This window comes from Ciconia boyciana, chromosome 4 (assembly GCF_034638445.1).
Source record: "Ciconia boyciana chromosome 4, ASM3463844v1, whole genome shotgun sequence".
In the NCBI taxonomy this organism is placed as follows: Eukaryota; Metazoa; Chordata; class Aves; order Ciconiiformes; family Ciconiidae; genus Ciconia; species Ciconia boyciana.
This window is the reverse complement of record NC_132937.1, coordinates 29365777-29381914: the sequence shown is the minus strand read 5'-3', so window position 1 is coordinate 29381914 and position 16138 is coordinate 29365777. Positions and strand designations below refer to the sequence as shown.

The following is a 16138-nucleotide window of genomic DNA, read 5'->3' as shown; positions in this document are numbered from 1 at the left end:
AAATCCTTTCTCTGTGTAGGTAATTGAGAACTGTGATCAAGTAACCTCATTAAACTAAATAGTTGCATTGTTTTAGGCTTTGCAACAACAGACTATCTCCCAGACCCAAATTGCTCTAAGTAACCATTTGATTCTGCGTATAAATCAACTTTGTACTGGATTAAACCATTTCCATTACTAGTGAATGGCTAGCTTTTCTCTTGCACTGTTGGATAGAGTGCTTTTGTAAGGTAGCCACATCCATACAGAATAAGTTGTGAGGACTTTTCTTTTCAGCGACTTTTATGTATTTATTTGCTTGAGCTGTGGTAACTGATACTTTGAAAACTGAATGTTTTCTGGTTGCTTCCCCATATTTCAACTAATGAGTGGTGCAGCTGGTGTTAATATGCAAAGAACGTATCCTTGAAAATGTTAGATTCTTGTCTATTATCCTTTTGCCCTGCTGTATGCATACTTGCTAATCACTAGGTAACTCTGGGTTGGAGTTTGGGCAGTGATTACTTGTCATGGTTTAACCCCAGCCAGCAACTCAGCCCCACACAGCCGCTCGCTCACTCCCCCCCGGTGGGATGGGGCAGAGAATCGGAAGCGTAAAAGTGAGGAAACTCATGGGTTGAGATAAAGACAGTTTAATAGGGAAGGCAAAAGCCACGCACGCAAGCAAAGCAAAACCAGGAATTCATTCACTCCTTCCCATGGGCAGGCAGGTGTTCAGCCATCTCCAGGAAAGCAGGGCTCCATCACACGTAATGGTTACTTGGGAAGACAAATGCTCTCGCTCCGAACGTCCCCCCCCTTTCTTCTTCTTCCCCCAGCTTTCTATGCTGAGCATGATGCCATACGGTATGGAATATCCCTTTGGTCAGTTGGGGTCAGCTGTCCCGGCTGTGTCCCCTCCCAGCTTCTTGTGCACCTCCAGCCTCCTCGCTGGTGGGGTGGGGGGAGGAGCAGAAAAGGCCTTGACTACTTAGCAACAACTAAAACATCAGTATGTTATCAACATTATTCTCATCCTAAATCCAAAACATAGCCCCATACTAGCTACTATGAAGAAAATTAACTTTACCCCAGACAAAACCAGCGCATTACTGCAGACAGAAATGTGACCGAGCACTCACGTTACAATAGCTGCCCGTAGAATTAGGTCACTAACAGGCTTTCAGCAAAGTAGTGTTAATTTTCCTCTCTCCACACTCAAACACAGAAGGTATACTTATAATTCCATATCTTTTCTGAGTGATCCTCTAGTGGAGCATTCTTCCTGATTGATTATATATGAATCTTAACTTCAGGTACATAATGTGACTGCCCACCTCAGCATTTGACTCTCCTGTACTGAAGAGTAAAGACCAAGCCCATCACAAGCTCCTGCAGCTGGGCTCCTGCCAACAGTGCAAATGTAAGTTTATGCATACCTTTATTCATAAGATAGAATTAGTCATATACTTATGTGTTCGCAAATTCAGGAGTGACATGTATGTATGTAGTTACTGAGGTTTATTATCTTGCATAAATCAGCAGTTAGTCACAAGCAGCACTCCATGGCTTTGAAATACCTTCTCGTCAGAGGACACAGGTGATCTCTGATAGCATTTAGCTGCTTGTTTCATGGGACTTGAGAAATAAGATGAATAAGATGCTGCAGTCTAAACCCAGAGATTTGAAGAACTGATCACTTTAATAAGAATTTAACAAGTATCAGTAATAATTGTCTCCAGTTGATCTCTTCTTTGAAGTCATGTGCATTAATTTTTACCATATTTAATGACAGTCGATTGTTTGGGGTTTTTTTAATTTTCTGATTTGGAAAAAAAAAAGATATTTGTCACTTACATGCCTAGTACGTATATGTACCTCTGATCTTTTTAATCTCTTCTGCTGTAGCTCACAAAGACTTTCTGTATATATTACTCTAAAGTCAAATATTTATGCCCCTGAGGCATATGCATTGTCATCTAAATACATTTTACAAATATGATCCTTGTAGAGATTCAGTGTATAGCTCTTTAGTATGGAAGATTGCAGAAATGGGAAAAGCAGAGTACTCTCCAAAGATGTTTGAGGTGGTGTTATTTTTAAATGCTATTTGGGTTCTAATGTCTTGCTTCATGGTGAGATTGGTACAAGCTTTTGTAGAAGAGGATTTCACAAAAGGAAGAAAAAGTGAGATGTTGGTGTTTCATACCATGAAATTTACATTAGAGGTTTTGCAGGTCTCTGGATTTAGACAGGTAAGCTTATAAGAATGTGCTTGGCCTTGTGAATCATGCACTATATATCTGGATGGACCTGATTAGATGCATAAAGAGCAGAAATTTTCCTAAGGAATAAAAGACTGAAATAGAAACTAAAAATAAACTGAAACAGAGCGTGTCATTCTTATAACTACACCAAGAGGTTAGTTGTCCAATAACTCTCTCTTCTCTGCAGTTAGGTTTCCCCTTGCCCCTGTCTTCTCCCCCTGTGCCTGGGCACCTCAATCTGCAGCCACCAGAGAGACCATTGAGAATTGTCGCACGTCTCTCGTTCCCACAGTCGGACTTGCTCAGCAGTTTGGAAACAATAGCTGCTTCATTGCTGAATCGCAAAACAAAAAATTTAAATGTATCGGCAACAATGCATGAAAAATGATGAACAGCCTTCCACAGGAAGAGATTTTTCCATGCCAGTGTGTAGGTGTACAGGATTTATTGGTGACAGAAGCTAATAAGTAAGAAATCCTTCTTCTTTTGTAAATCATCTGCCAGCTCAATACTGAGAGAAGTAAACCGTGAGATTTACTAATAACAGCAGGAAGGAAGAACCCTGTTAAACAGAGATAGAAAAGTTGGAATGACTTGTGTGTGTAAAATCCAAAGTTGTTTTTCCCTCTCCACAGCCCTTTTTTATACTCACCCTTGAGAAGAGAAAGCAAAAAAAAAGATCTTCAGTAGAAGAATCTTGCTTTCAGGGGAGGATTGAGGGAGAAGAAGCAGATCCAAGTTACAGATGATGTAGACATGTGAAAAGAATGTGAAGATGTGAGATGAAGTGCAGTTGTGGCTTTGAAAATTTCTGTTTTATATTCTTATTCTAAGTGTGAATCACGTCAGGAGAGACTTGTGGAACTGACTCACTGTATGTCCTATTAGTAGTAGTCTCAATTTTCTATGAGCTGCTTTCAGTTTTAAATGAGGTGTGGTATCATTAGCCTTACAGATGCCACTGTCTGCACTTGCTGATGGGTTATTTACAGGGACTCAATTCACTGCTTTTGCTAAGTTCTAAAAGGAATGACAGAAAAGCATGGCTTTATTTTACAGCAATAAAAATGATACATATGGGTCCTAGACATCTTACATATTATTTTAAAATATTCAGTTCTTCATTGCTTTGTTCCTTTTGCTGAGCATTATTTTAATGGTGCAGAGTTTGCTCAACTGTTTGATTCCCCTGCGAGGTACTTCATAGCAGTATTTTCCATTCTGAGACCCTCCATGAAACAGCTAAAGAGCTGCTAGTTTATTTACATCAAACAAAATCAAGGAAGTTACTAAGATAGATAAATCCAACCAACAGACAAGATATAAACTTCTCATTTGGAGTATTCTAAACAGTTCAGGAATTTTTTAGCATCTTTTTCACTCTTGTGGACTGAGAGATCTCAGTCTATGTTTGAATCAGATTTGAAGTCATCTAGCAGAAATGGAAAACAAAATTTGAACTTTTTATATGTTTTGTTTTAAAACAATGTTCTGCCTAAACTAAATATTCAGCCTAAATTATTTGAAATTGAAAACTGGATGTTAATTTAATTGTAAAACAACTGCATCTTGTTTCTTTGGCACTGCAATCAGTGATTTCAGTTAGGGCAATACAGTTAAGAAGTGCTGCATATTTATAGAGCTGATGATGACATGGAGGAGTACACCAAAACTGAGCTGAGGGTGTCTGTATTTTGGGGGTGTCAAAGTCTATTAGAGGGGTAGAAAGGATAACATGAATAGAATAGAACAGAATAGAATAGTTTCGTTCAGTTGGAAGGGACCTACAACGATCATCTAGTCCAACTGCCTGACCACTTCAGGGCTGACCAAAAGTTAAAGCATGTTATTAAGGGCATTGTCCAAATGCCTCTTAAACGTGGACAGGCACGGGGCATCGACCACCTCTCCAGGAAGCCTGTTCCAGTGTTTGACCACCCTCTCGGTAAAGAAATGCTTCCTAAGGTCAAGTCTGAACCTCCCCTGACGCAGCTTTGAACCATTCCCACGTGTCCTGTCACTGGATCCCAGGGAGAAGAGATCAGCACCTCCCTCTCCCCTTCCCCTCCTCAGGAAGCTGTAGAGAGCAATGAGGTCGCCCCTCAGCCTCCTTTTCTCCAAGCTAGACAACCCCAGAGCCCTCAGCCGCTCCTCACAGGACATGCCTTCCAGCCCTGTCACCAGCTCTGTTGCCCTCCTCTGGATGCATTCAAGGACCTTCCCATCCTTCTTAAATGGTGGGGCCCAGAACTGCACACAGTACTCAAGGTGAGGCTGCACCAATGCTGTATACAGTGGGATAATCCCCTCTCTTGACCGGCTGGTTGTGCCGTGTTTGATGCACCCCAGGATGCGGTTTGCCCTCCTGGCTGCCAGGGCACGCTGCTGACTCCTATTGAGCCTGCTGCCGACCAGCACCCCCAGATCCCTTTCTGCAGGGCTGCTCTCAGCCACTCCTCTCCCAGTTTATACTTGTGCCTGGTGTTACTCCGTCCCAGGTGCAGAATCTGGCATTTGTTCTTGTTAAATTTCATGCCGTTAATGGATTGCCCAATGCTCCAATCTATCCAGATCCCTCTGCAAGGCCTCTCGTCCCTCAAGAGAGTCAACTGCACCTCCCAGTTTGGTATCATCAGCAAACTTGCTAAGGGTGCATTCAACTCCCGCAGTGTGGCGGTGTGCTCCCCCCCCCCCCCCCAGCTCCCCAGCTCCCTGCACAAGCAGTAACCATCAGTGGGAGTCATCCTGATAGCTGCATCCAGTTATCCTGGACCTTGAGGACAAATGGCAACAAAGTAGCCAAGGGCTGCTTTGACGCAAGGATCTAAACCTCTTGCTGATATGCAAATATGACCATAAGTCAATCATCTTACTCCTTAAATAGTGGACAGCCCAGGGCCCTTTGAGCTCTCCTGCACGGCAGCGGGCTGCACGCCAGGATCTCCCCTTGAGCAGGGACGCCTCTCAAGGTTACTCCTCGAGGTTGAGAGATTCCTTGCCGCAACAGATCCTCGGTAAGTGACTAACAGCATGCTAAACTTTGAAATCTTAGCTAAGTGATATAAAGGATTGACTGCGCACATATAATCCTTTAGCCATAAACCGTTGACCAAGTCTGGGACTAGGACTGGATCTAGCCGCACCTAGACTCCTCTCTGAGAAGGAGTTTAGAAAGCAAGGGGATCCTTTCCGAACCTCATGACTCAATGGGAGGGTCTCCCTGACAGTTTTGTCTGACCCTGTCCTCTATGCAGTAAATAATCAAGTGTGCCTCGCCATCGAATCTTGTTAAAACACTGTCGCATTGAACTTTGTTAACTCCCTATTCTGTATCAATAAACTATATTTTTACTTCTCTCTTACGAGTGAAGTGCACTCTCACTCCATCCGTGACACGCAGTCATGGTCCTCCGACTCAGAGGACCGGGCAGCCCAAGATCTATCAGTATTATTAAAGACTGAGGCAAAAAAAGCATTGAATGCCTCTGCTTTTTCTTCATCCCTTTTTGTCAGGTGACCATCTTCAACAAGTATTGGTCCAATGTTTTCCTTAGACCTCCTCTTGCTATTAACGTACTTTAAAAAAGCCTTTCTTGTTCTCTGACACAACGCTGGCCGGTTTTAACTCTAGTTCAGCTTTGACCTTTCATGTCTTCTCCCTGCATATGCGAACCACGGCTCTGTAATCTTCCTGCAAAGCCTGATCTTGCTTCCAGAGATCGTACCATTTCTTTTTCCTCCTGAGCTCCACGAGGAGTTCCCTGTTCGGCCTAGCTGGTCTTCTGCCCCGCTTGCTTGACTTTTGACACAATGGGGTTGCCTGCTCTTGTGCTTTTAAAAGGTGGTTCTTCAAAACTGACCAGTACTCATGGGCTCCTAAGCCCTCAAAAGCAGATTCCCAGGGTACTCTGCTAAGTAGCTCCCTGAACAGCTTAAAGTTTGCTCTCTTGAAATCAGTTTGAATCAATTTATTTTGAGGCACTGGGTTACTAGCTGTGCTGCTCTGAGAACTGATCCACAAGTGGACCATAAGTCCATTACAGGGACCTGGAGACCTTTGTGAGAGGAGCAGGGTGGACAAGGGAGTAGTATTAGCTTCAGACAGCTGGATTTGGTGTGCCTGCATGTCTTTTGGGTCCATGGCTCCAGTGAAGGCTGTAACCAGTAAGAGAATGAGAGGGTACCAGTACCATGAAGGAGTGAGCAGGCGTGTGTGTGGGAGAGAGAGAGTCTCCGTTTCCAGTAGCTGTGTCCATGTACATGCATGCACAAGTGCAAGAGTGAATATTCTTTATAGCCTGGCAATGGTCCCTCTTGCGTCCATGAAAGCTAATTAGGAAAGACACCAGCTCTGATGCATATCAGCTGTAGAAAATATTTGTATTTCTGAGTACTTAAGATTAATTTCTACGCTTTGCCACCTTAAAAGGAGGCAAATGTATGTATATGCAAATGCATGTATATGCAGAAATTAAAAGCTGGAGGGGAATAAGGTACAACAAATGTGAAAGAACAAGAACTCACAAATAAATGCCAACTGCTATGTAATTACGCATGGACAGACTTGTTCTGATAATGTCATACTATATTGTAGACCTTCCTTCTTTGGAGAGGTTGGAAGGGGAATGGCAGCACTTGAGTGCCTGCTTGGGAGTGGAGCAGAGAGGAAAGCATTTGCTCACCCCAGTGGAAGGGTAGCCTACACATGATAACATGCTGCAGTATGTCTTCATGTGACACGTCTGGTACTAGTAAGTACCAAGAGTGGAAATACAGCAGGGCATGAGAGCTTTTAAAGTCTCAAGAAAGACTAATACAATGTGGATTTGTCAGGAAATATAGATCTATAGTTTCAGGAATCACTCATTCCCTTGATTACTAAAAAATCAATTTATTTCTTGTAAGTGACTCTCATTCCTTATATTCACTCTACAAGGATATTGCATAACTGTTGCTCATTATTCTCAATATATTATTTAATGTGAAAGCTGCATTTCAGCATTTGATCTATTTATATGCTGTTTATACACATGAAGACAGACTTTCTTTGGATTCGGTTCATTGTACCTTAAAAATAATTCGAATACCACAGGTTTCATTGTAAACAATGAAGGATTCTAACCCTCAGGTCATTGCCAGTTGTTTAAAAAAAACACACTTGGAATTGCTTCAGTAATTATCAGCATTCTCTTATAAAACTAAATAGGCTTTTCCTGTGATGGAAAGAAGATTAAAGGTTATATAGTTAAAAATAAGTTTTTGGACATTGCCAGATTAAGGAAAATGAACTCTTTCATTAATAAGGTCAACTTCTTTAATGTTTATTAGTTCAAAAGAATATACGAGTTGAAGAGAACCATCAGGGACAGAATTATGTAGATAACATGACTCTTCTGAGGAACTGCAATTTTTTTCTGCAGCCATCTTTGTAAAGTCTGAGTGACGTGGTCTGGCCCTTGAACCTCACACTGAGTAAAGCATAATTGCCAATGTGGGCAAATGGCGTTTTCCTCTGAAGATATGCTGTCTTGAGAACTACACAGAGACTAACAGTATCCCAAAAAATGAAATGTGCTTTGGAATATTGGGTTTGTGTTTTATTTCAGTTATGTATCAATAAAATGCAGCAAACACTGGAGAAGTGCAAAACCTTCTCTGTGTATTTCCATTTGATTCTAGGTTTATGCACTGTAAAAAATGTGTGTACATTTGTTTCTATGCTTTGTACCTGTTTTAAGTATTGAAAAGGCATAGTGGGTAGCCATAGCATTCAGGATAAGAGGTGTTTTTTATATATGCATAGTAATCAGACTGGTGTGCCTTTGCTCAGTGTACTTGTTCCATGCTGCGTTGTGAAGCGCAAGAATTCAAGGAAGTGTGTCGACCATGAGGTCACCAAATTCAAGCACATCAGGAAATGTGTGTAGCTGTATCAGATTTACGCAAATACATATGTTGAATCCTTCACCTTATTGCAGTATTAATTTGCCAGTTGTAGTAAGTAGCAAAAATTTTTTTGAATGGGTTAAAGTGCTAGTGTGTAAATGACTCTGAGCCATTTCCTTCTCCTGCGAAGCACAGTAGCCTAGAAGATCAAAATTTCTCTTTTGGCCTTAACCTTCACCCCTTTGCTTTGTTCTTTGTTCAGATGATTAGGTGTTTTCCATCTGCACCTCTATGGGAGAAGAATCTGTGCTTGTTAATTTGAGCTGACTTCCTAAGGAAGTCGGGCTTATCTGATAATGCTTTGTCTGTCCTCTTACCCCTGCAATAACCTTTTGAACAGGCTGCTCAGGTTCAGTTCGCTCAGAACGAGGAGGTGAGGTCTCAGCATACTGTGTCCTTACAGCCTTGATGAAAATCTGCAGCTGGATGGAGACCCTACTGAGGAAATAGCTGCAGAGTGAAGTCAACCTTTACTCGACTGTAATCCAGGCCGCTCTAGTGTGCCTTCTCTGATGTCTAATAAGGCTTAGGGGGTAATCTGTAATAACATTTGCCTAATACGTAACAATAAATCGTGAACAGGCTTGTAGATATCCTGAAACATATTTAGTCTATTTTTGGTAGTATTAGAATTCACGGTGTTTCTCAGAAAAGTTTGCTTTCTGTTGTTACCATCTGGAGAGCAGTGCTGTGTTCCTAGTAGTGATGGATGTGCTTGTATTTAACCATGCGCCTGGTGGCTAATTGATATGGGCAAGGACTTCCAAACTCAGGAGTTAGACACCCAATTTTCTTCTGAAAGTGTCTTTGTCCTTCTGAAAATCTCATGCTAGGAACATCAAATGCAACGTCTGGCCTGGGGACTGCTCTTGCATGGTGTATGCTGGGCAAGGCATGGCAAATGACTCCAGCAGGACTAACAGTTTCCAAATTAGCATATGGTTTAATTGAAAACAGGCATAATTCAGCAAAACTTACATTTAGCTTGAAAAACCAAAAAAAGTAATCTAATAAGTTCAGTTTTAATTGCGGTAAAAATAAATCATCAATTCTTACAGCGTCTCTTTGCTTTCTTTTGCCCTTTCAGTCCACTGCTCGGCCTGACTGCTCTGCCTCTTCAGTATCACTGTGCTTTTTTCTCTCCAGCCCAGCTTTCCCAGCAGGGATATTCTTCCCAATTCTCTCTATAAGCCACCTGGCTTGTTCTTGCTTAGTGGGGTTTTTTTGGTTGACATGAGAAACCTGAAGGAGTCTTCCATTGTACTTTCCAAATCCTTCCCAAGATTGTATCCATTGCTATGATTAAACTATTTGACATCTGCGTCTTCTGCATATTTTCCTTTCTTTCTAAATGCAAGTCCTAAGGGTCTCAGTTTCTGTGTGTGTTGTGCTGTCCAACAGGTACTAAATGCTTTCATAAAATCACACTTGAATTGTTGTGCTTTTTCCAGCTCTCCCAGTCTGCAGCTTGCTTATTTGTATTTCCATAGTGCTTAACAGTCCTGGGATAGGAAGAAAGGAAGAACTGGAAATACTGGAAAGCAGGTGCAGCTGCGTGCTGGCCTTAGACGCTGAGCCAGGTGAAATATTTACTCCAGCTGGGGTGCACCTTTACTCTTTTTGGTAAAATTTCTTGCCAAAATGCTTGCCTTTGTAGATGGTGCTTGTGACGAGGAGCTTTGAAAATGAATTTGTGAAAGTGTTGATCCTTGTGTTGAGCTTGTGTATTGCGTCTTGACATCTCACTTCACCTTGCAGAGCAAACGCAGCCTGGAGTGGCCGCAAGGTAGCTGCGATGGCTTCCCAGCATCTCAGAGGTGATGCTGCTGTTTGGCAGCTAGAGGAAGCAGTGAGGAGGGGGTTTTGCTCCTCATGCTTGACAGGAAAACAACCCACAAAACAAAGTTTGTCTCAAGGGATTGAAAATGTGGCCTTGTGCACTCCTGCACATTTACTGTATAATATCTTAACACCCCGTCTTTGTTTCCTTTTCCTCCGCTGAAGATTAGGAGAGTGCATTTGGTGCAGATAGGCAACTTGAATTATTTTATCAGCTTTCAGAAAGAGAAATAGCAGAGTCTTAAATTAATTCCTCAGAACTGGGGAAAGCCAGATTCCCAACTGGGATTCAGCCTTCATTTATAAATGAGTTTTAGTGATTCATGTCCTGCGAATCTTTTATAACGTGGAATTCTGCCATGTTATAAAACAAAGAGAGAAAGCATGCATTTAGATTACTAAAGAGAGATTTTTGTTTCAACTTTGGGAATTTTTTTAAGGAGGTGGAGAATTGTATTCTAGTGAAAAACAGCCAACCCCCTCAAATAAATATCATTAATTCTACTTTCATTTTTTTTATTACTCAGCTTTAAAGTCAAAGACTGAAGGCTGTGTGATCAGCAAAGCAGTTCTAAAGAAAGCCAGTTCATCTTCTGTTTCTGTGTTCATTGTCTTTACTGTCAGCTGTATTGGCAATTTACTTGGTTTCCCAGAAATGTGTACTTCTGGCACGGACTTTCAGATAGGGGAATTTTTTTGGAAGCTTTCTGTTGGCAATAGCAGGATGTGTAATTTGATAGATGCATTTTTATCTGGATATAGGCGTGTTTTCTTTCACTTTGAAGGTTAAAATAGTATCTTTGGGCAGAGCGTTCTCCACATGTAAAGCAGAATAATTTTTCTTCTAGCAATAAGGTTTTGATCTTGGCACATAGCACCTGCATTTCTGCCTGGCTGTATTTGGGGTGATGGCTGTTCAGTATTGCCAAAAATGCAGCCTGCCATTAGTCTCTACAATTTTTTGGTGGTGTGCTATATAATAATTTTCCTTGAGAGCTTTTAAGGTTCCATTTGTTGGTGAATTATTATGATAGTACCTTTAATTGTGGAGAAAAATCAAATAAATTTTAACTTGAGAAAATTTGTTGACAAACAGATTTCTTCTATTATGTTTAATGCGTATGTTTGTAATGGTTTCATGGTTTCATCTAGTATCCTCCGCTTACAGTTTCCCTAAACCTTTTGCATAAGCTGACTTTTTAACCTTTTCTTTTTAGATATCTGCTTGTGGAACACAAAAAATAGGCATGAAAAGTATGACCACTGATTCTCAATTCATAGATATTTTTTTTAAAAACTGAATCTGGAGGGTTGTGACTGGCAGATCAGACTGCCGGCAGAAAGCAGGCCAGAAAGATTTTTTATTTTTTTATCTGGTTGGTTTGTTTGTTTTCAAAGTGGTTTCCAAGCACTTGACAATGAAATACATTTGGAGACCAGAAAACTCAAAAGTAGAACAGAGCTTTGGAGAACTTCTGTGCTTAGAGAACTGAGCTGTTATAATTGACTAAGAAAATACTTTTTTTTTTCTTTAAAGAGAATCAAGCATTTGGTCAGCTATTCTTTAAAAAAGATATGCAGAACCAGTTAAGCCAAGAAATACATAATATGGAACACAGTCAGTAGGAGAGATACCGGTTATCTTCTGTTTTTCCCTTTGAGAGGTTAAGTCTAAAGAGGCTGGGAATGTCTTAGTATGTCAGTGTCAAACAGCTTGGTGCTGCGCTTGTTTTCTCAGCTTGTCACAGAACCTTTACCTTCTTTACAGCTGATGAGGTTTTGAAGGAAAGCTGTCCACAGGTATTTTCCCAGGCGCATGCTATTGACTTGGAGTACTTTCCCTCTCTTATCTATCTGATCACCAGTAGGTGCACTGTATGCATCAAAACATCTTTAAAAGTCATTTAAAAGTCTACAGTTGGTATTGGGCTGTTTTAAATAAGGGCCCCATCTATTGGTTTCAGTGATTAAGAATCTGAATCTAATTGTTCCTTTGTTAGTTTATCTGCATAAAAAGCAATTTAAAATGACGTCATTCTGACCACAGGCACAAGGGTAGTTCTTCTATGCAACATAAAGCCCTGAGCAGAAGTCAGGACATCTCCAGGTACTGTAGCTTCCAACAGCTATTGTGGAATCCTGCTTTTAGCAGCTGCTCTTAAATATGGGCAATTATATACTGAAGCCTGCCATGCCTTTGCTGTTGGTATGGCATGAATTTGCATGTGAATACTTTTTGCATACACACACGATGTTGTTCCTTAGCATAGATTTATGGGAGGCTTCTTCCTTATTTTAGAATTTCAAAAGTGAGAGACCTTTTCAGGCAAGGCATTTAAGATGAATTTGCTGTGCAAATATGCTCATGCTAAGTCAGGAGGTTTGCAGTCCATTTGAGGATGAGATTGGAGTCTGAAGTACTAGATAAACAGCTATGTGGCAGCTTTATACAGTAGTATCCGGGGCTGGATCACAAGCTGAAATTGAGTCAACAAGGACTGAATGTTGAGAGAAAAGCAAATATGGCATGGGCTGTGTAAACACATACTGTGCATGGGTTTGCCTTAGAAAAGTTCCTTCATTGTGCTTGATAATGCTCAAGTCTCAGGGGGCAGAAATATTTCAAAGTTGACAATACAGCAGATTTAGTCCACAGAAAAATGTTCCAGGAATGATCAGAAATCTAGAAGCTGGGACTGGAAAATGGTGAAAAAAATTGGAGGTTTTTAAGGGAGGAGCTAGTAGAGACCTGGTATCAGTCATCTTCTATGTAAGAGGTTGCTGCAAGGCAGAGGATAAACTGTTCTTTGTCTGGTGGAGATAGGACAAAGTAATGTACATAAAAGGGAGCAAGAGAGAGTTGTGTAGCACATTGGGAGCCCTAATGATAGTGCCAGTGAAGTGACACGAATAGATTGCTCAAGGAAATGAGATTGTTATGGGATGTGCTATTGCTGATGTTTTTTAAGATGGACTTCTGTTAAAAATGGTTTAGTTGCAGTTGCTCTTTCTGGTGGAGAGAATGGGCTGACCACCCTTCATCTCATCTTTTAAAAATAAAGGTTTACAATGTAAAGACATTTACACTTAGTAGCAACTGCTCCTGTTGCGCTCCAGCCAACCCTAGTCAAGGTTTTGCCTTCCTCTGACAATGTTGAGCTCTCTTGTCCTAAATAAATATCTCTCACTCTTATATCAGCCTCTCCATCTTAAAGAGTACATCTGCCTAGAGGATAACATGCTTTTCGTATCTCTCCAGGGTAAGGAAAAACGTCCATGTCTCATTTGAATTAGTCTAGAACTGATGGAAGGCAGCTTTCATCCAAAGAAAGTGAACTTCCTATTTTTAAATTACTTCAATTATTTTGTAACTTTATAATTAAAACAAGCCTATAAATGGAGATCTTTTCTCCTGACTAATCGCATTTAATTATGCGACATGAGGCTTCAAATTGCCAACTTTTCAGCAAGCTATAAAATGTGTATGAGAGGACAAGAGCCAGGGAGTCTACACTTCTTATGAAAGATTGTGGTTTACAAGACACTCATCGTGCTCTGCGTGAAAGTACATAGGTTCCCTTCGGTGCCTGACTGAGACAGAAATTAAAACTGTGCTTGAGTTAGGAGAATTCGGTATGACTCAAATTTCTTGTAATTCACTGCTATGATGTTACCCTTAAAACTTCTGAAGTAGGGGGGCTACTCAGTAAACTATGTATTGAAAGAGTGTGCAGAAAATCAGAAGATTTTCTTGAACCACACACACACACACACACACACACACGTGTGTAGTTGCTAAATCTGCCTCATAAACCTGGCATGACCAAACAGGTTTTGCACAATCCTGTACAGATTATGTGTTTAGAAAGAGAGAGGTTTGGGATTTAATTAACTTCACAATGCAGTTTTCTCTCCTTCAAGTGGCATCAGTGCTTTCCCTTTTTTCTATTCTTTCCTTGGCTTTTGCTAGCTAACAGGGGACTGTAAACTAATTTTGATGTAAAACTTGAGTTTTGATTATGGGCTTTTCTGCAAACCAGAAATGGCCTTTGAAGAAATACCTGAAGTATTCACAAACAAACAGTTATAATTTACATGTACATATCAAATAGAAATCGGTCGTTTTGTTAATGTAAATCCCAGGTCTGCCTGAGTGGTCTTCACGTTTTTGATGAAGTGAGAGGTTTGTGAGCAAAGTTTAAACCTGAAGCTGACATCTCGGTTTTTCATTAGTAACATGGACAAATATGATACGAAGCCCCTGAGAGACGCCAAAATGCAGTGGGGGACTTCTGGCACTGAGATTATTATAAGTGTTGGCAGGTTCTTGATTCATCTTTACCTGAACATGGATTTGTCACCCATCACTCTTGATTTGGCCTTTAACAAGTTACACAGCATGGATATTACAGTTTAGGAATATATAAAAAGAACTGAATGTGTCTGGGGGTAGTATAGCTTAAATTAGTTATGTTTTTAGCGAGGTCTTCTGGTGGCTTGAGAACATGATGAAAATAAAATAATTGTTAAGTTTTAAGTAAGGGTGTTTCTTCCCTCCAGATGTAACACTGACCTTTACCATAACATCTCTCTCAGCTCCTGTGCTGCCTGGGCCTTTCCCTCAGTCTGGTTATTGCAGACCAAGAGAAAGGAGAGAAGTGGCCCCTTGTGAACAGCTCTGGATTATTTGACATAGTGCCAATACATTTCTCCTTGCACAGTGCAGACAGATTGGTGAGGGACAGAAGAGCATTTGTGGCATTTCCAGCTGTCCCCTGAGGGAGACTTCCTAAAAAAAAAAAAACCAATTAAAAATATATGGTTGTATTGCAAGGATGAGGGAGCATCCTCCTGGTGGTGCAGAGGACTTCAGTGAAGGGAGGGAGGCTTCTTTTAAAATTACAGAGGCTTTTAGGCAAAGTCTGTTATTCTGAGAATTTTGTACATCTAGCTTTGGAAAAGACTTCTAGGACAAGGTCAGGAGCCTTTCCACTTGGGAATTTTAAAAGAAGTAGCCTGCACGAAAAGTGAGTTTTAGCAGACTGCTCTGTAGGAGAGGCTGGCTCAGCTATGTTCTTAACATGAAAATGGCCCAGCTCCTGTTGTTTGTCACTGAGAGAAGGCCCCTGCTACATGGGAGTTATGGTCTCTGGGAGGGTGCTCAAGTCTTCAGAGCTTTCAGGTGGCAGGGAGACAATGCACCAGGGGATGGCTGGGCTTTAGGATAAGCTTTCCTGCAATTTTCTTTTTGAGAACAAAAATTCATGATGGCCGATGTGTGGGTGGAACTGAATGTGTTCCCCAGATCTCACTGAACAGCTGAACTTCTCTTTGGAAAATATGCAACCCGTTAATCTTCAAAGAACACATTAAACGTAATATTCTAGATAATTTTTACCTTAAGGTCAATATTTATAGCAACAAGTATCTTTCAGTAGAGAAATGGCTCTCATTTCTTTTTCCTTTTTTCCCCTCCAGAAATTATTACTTAACACTGGATTTAATCAGTGATCCAGATCTGGTTCTGCAGTGTCTCGGGCATCCCATAGCTTTGAGTAGCAACAATATGAAGAGTGAGCAGATGGGAGAGGAAAACAGATGTGCTCTCCTGTCCCCTTAAACCCATATTTACTGAGGTAATAGGAGCCAAGAGGGAAATGCCAGTGAAACACCTCAAAGCACACAAGGGGTGTTCCTCTATGAAGGAGACATGGACGACAGCCCAGCTGAAGTGTCTCTACACCAATGCACGCAGCATGGGCAACAAGCAGGAGGAGCTGGAAGCCATTGTACATCAGGAAAACTATGATATGGTTGCCATCACGGAAACATGGTGGGATGACTCGCACAACTGGAGTGCGGCGATGGATGGCTATAAACTCTTCAGGAGGGATAGGCGAGGCAGGAGAGGCGGTGGGGTAGCCCTATACATTAGGAAGTGTCTGGATAGTTTAGAGCTTAATGATGGTGATGATAGGGTGGAGTGTCTATGGGTAAGAATCAGGGGGAAGGCCAACAAGGCAGATATTGTGGTGGGAGTCTGTTACAGACCACCCAACCAGGATGAGGAGGCAGACGAGCTATTCTATAAGCAGCTGGGAGAAGCC

At 41.3% G+C, this 16138-nt stretch overlaps 1 protein-coding gene across 1 annotated transcript in view; it reads left to right on the top strand.

Annotated features, from left to right (window-relative positions):
• The window catches only part of LOC140650906 (leukemia inhibitory factor receptor-like), a 69663-nt gene that overhangs the window by 7969 nt on the left and 45556 nt on the right, over positions 1 to 16138 (top strand). Inside the window, 1 exon segment of the mRNA XM_072859781.1 lies at positions 1296 to 1402. The gene's annotated coding sequence lies outside the window, so the exon portion shown is untranslated.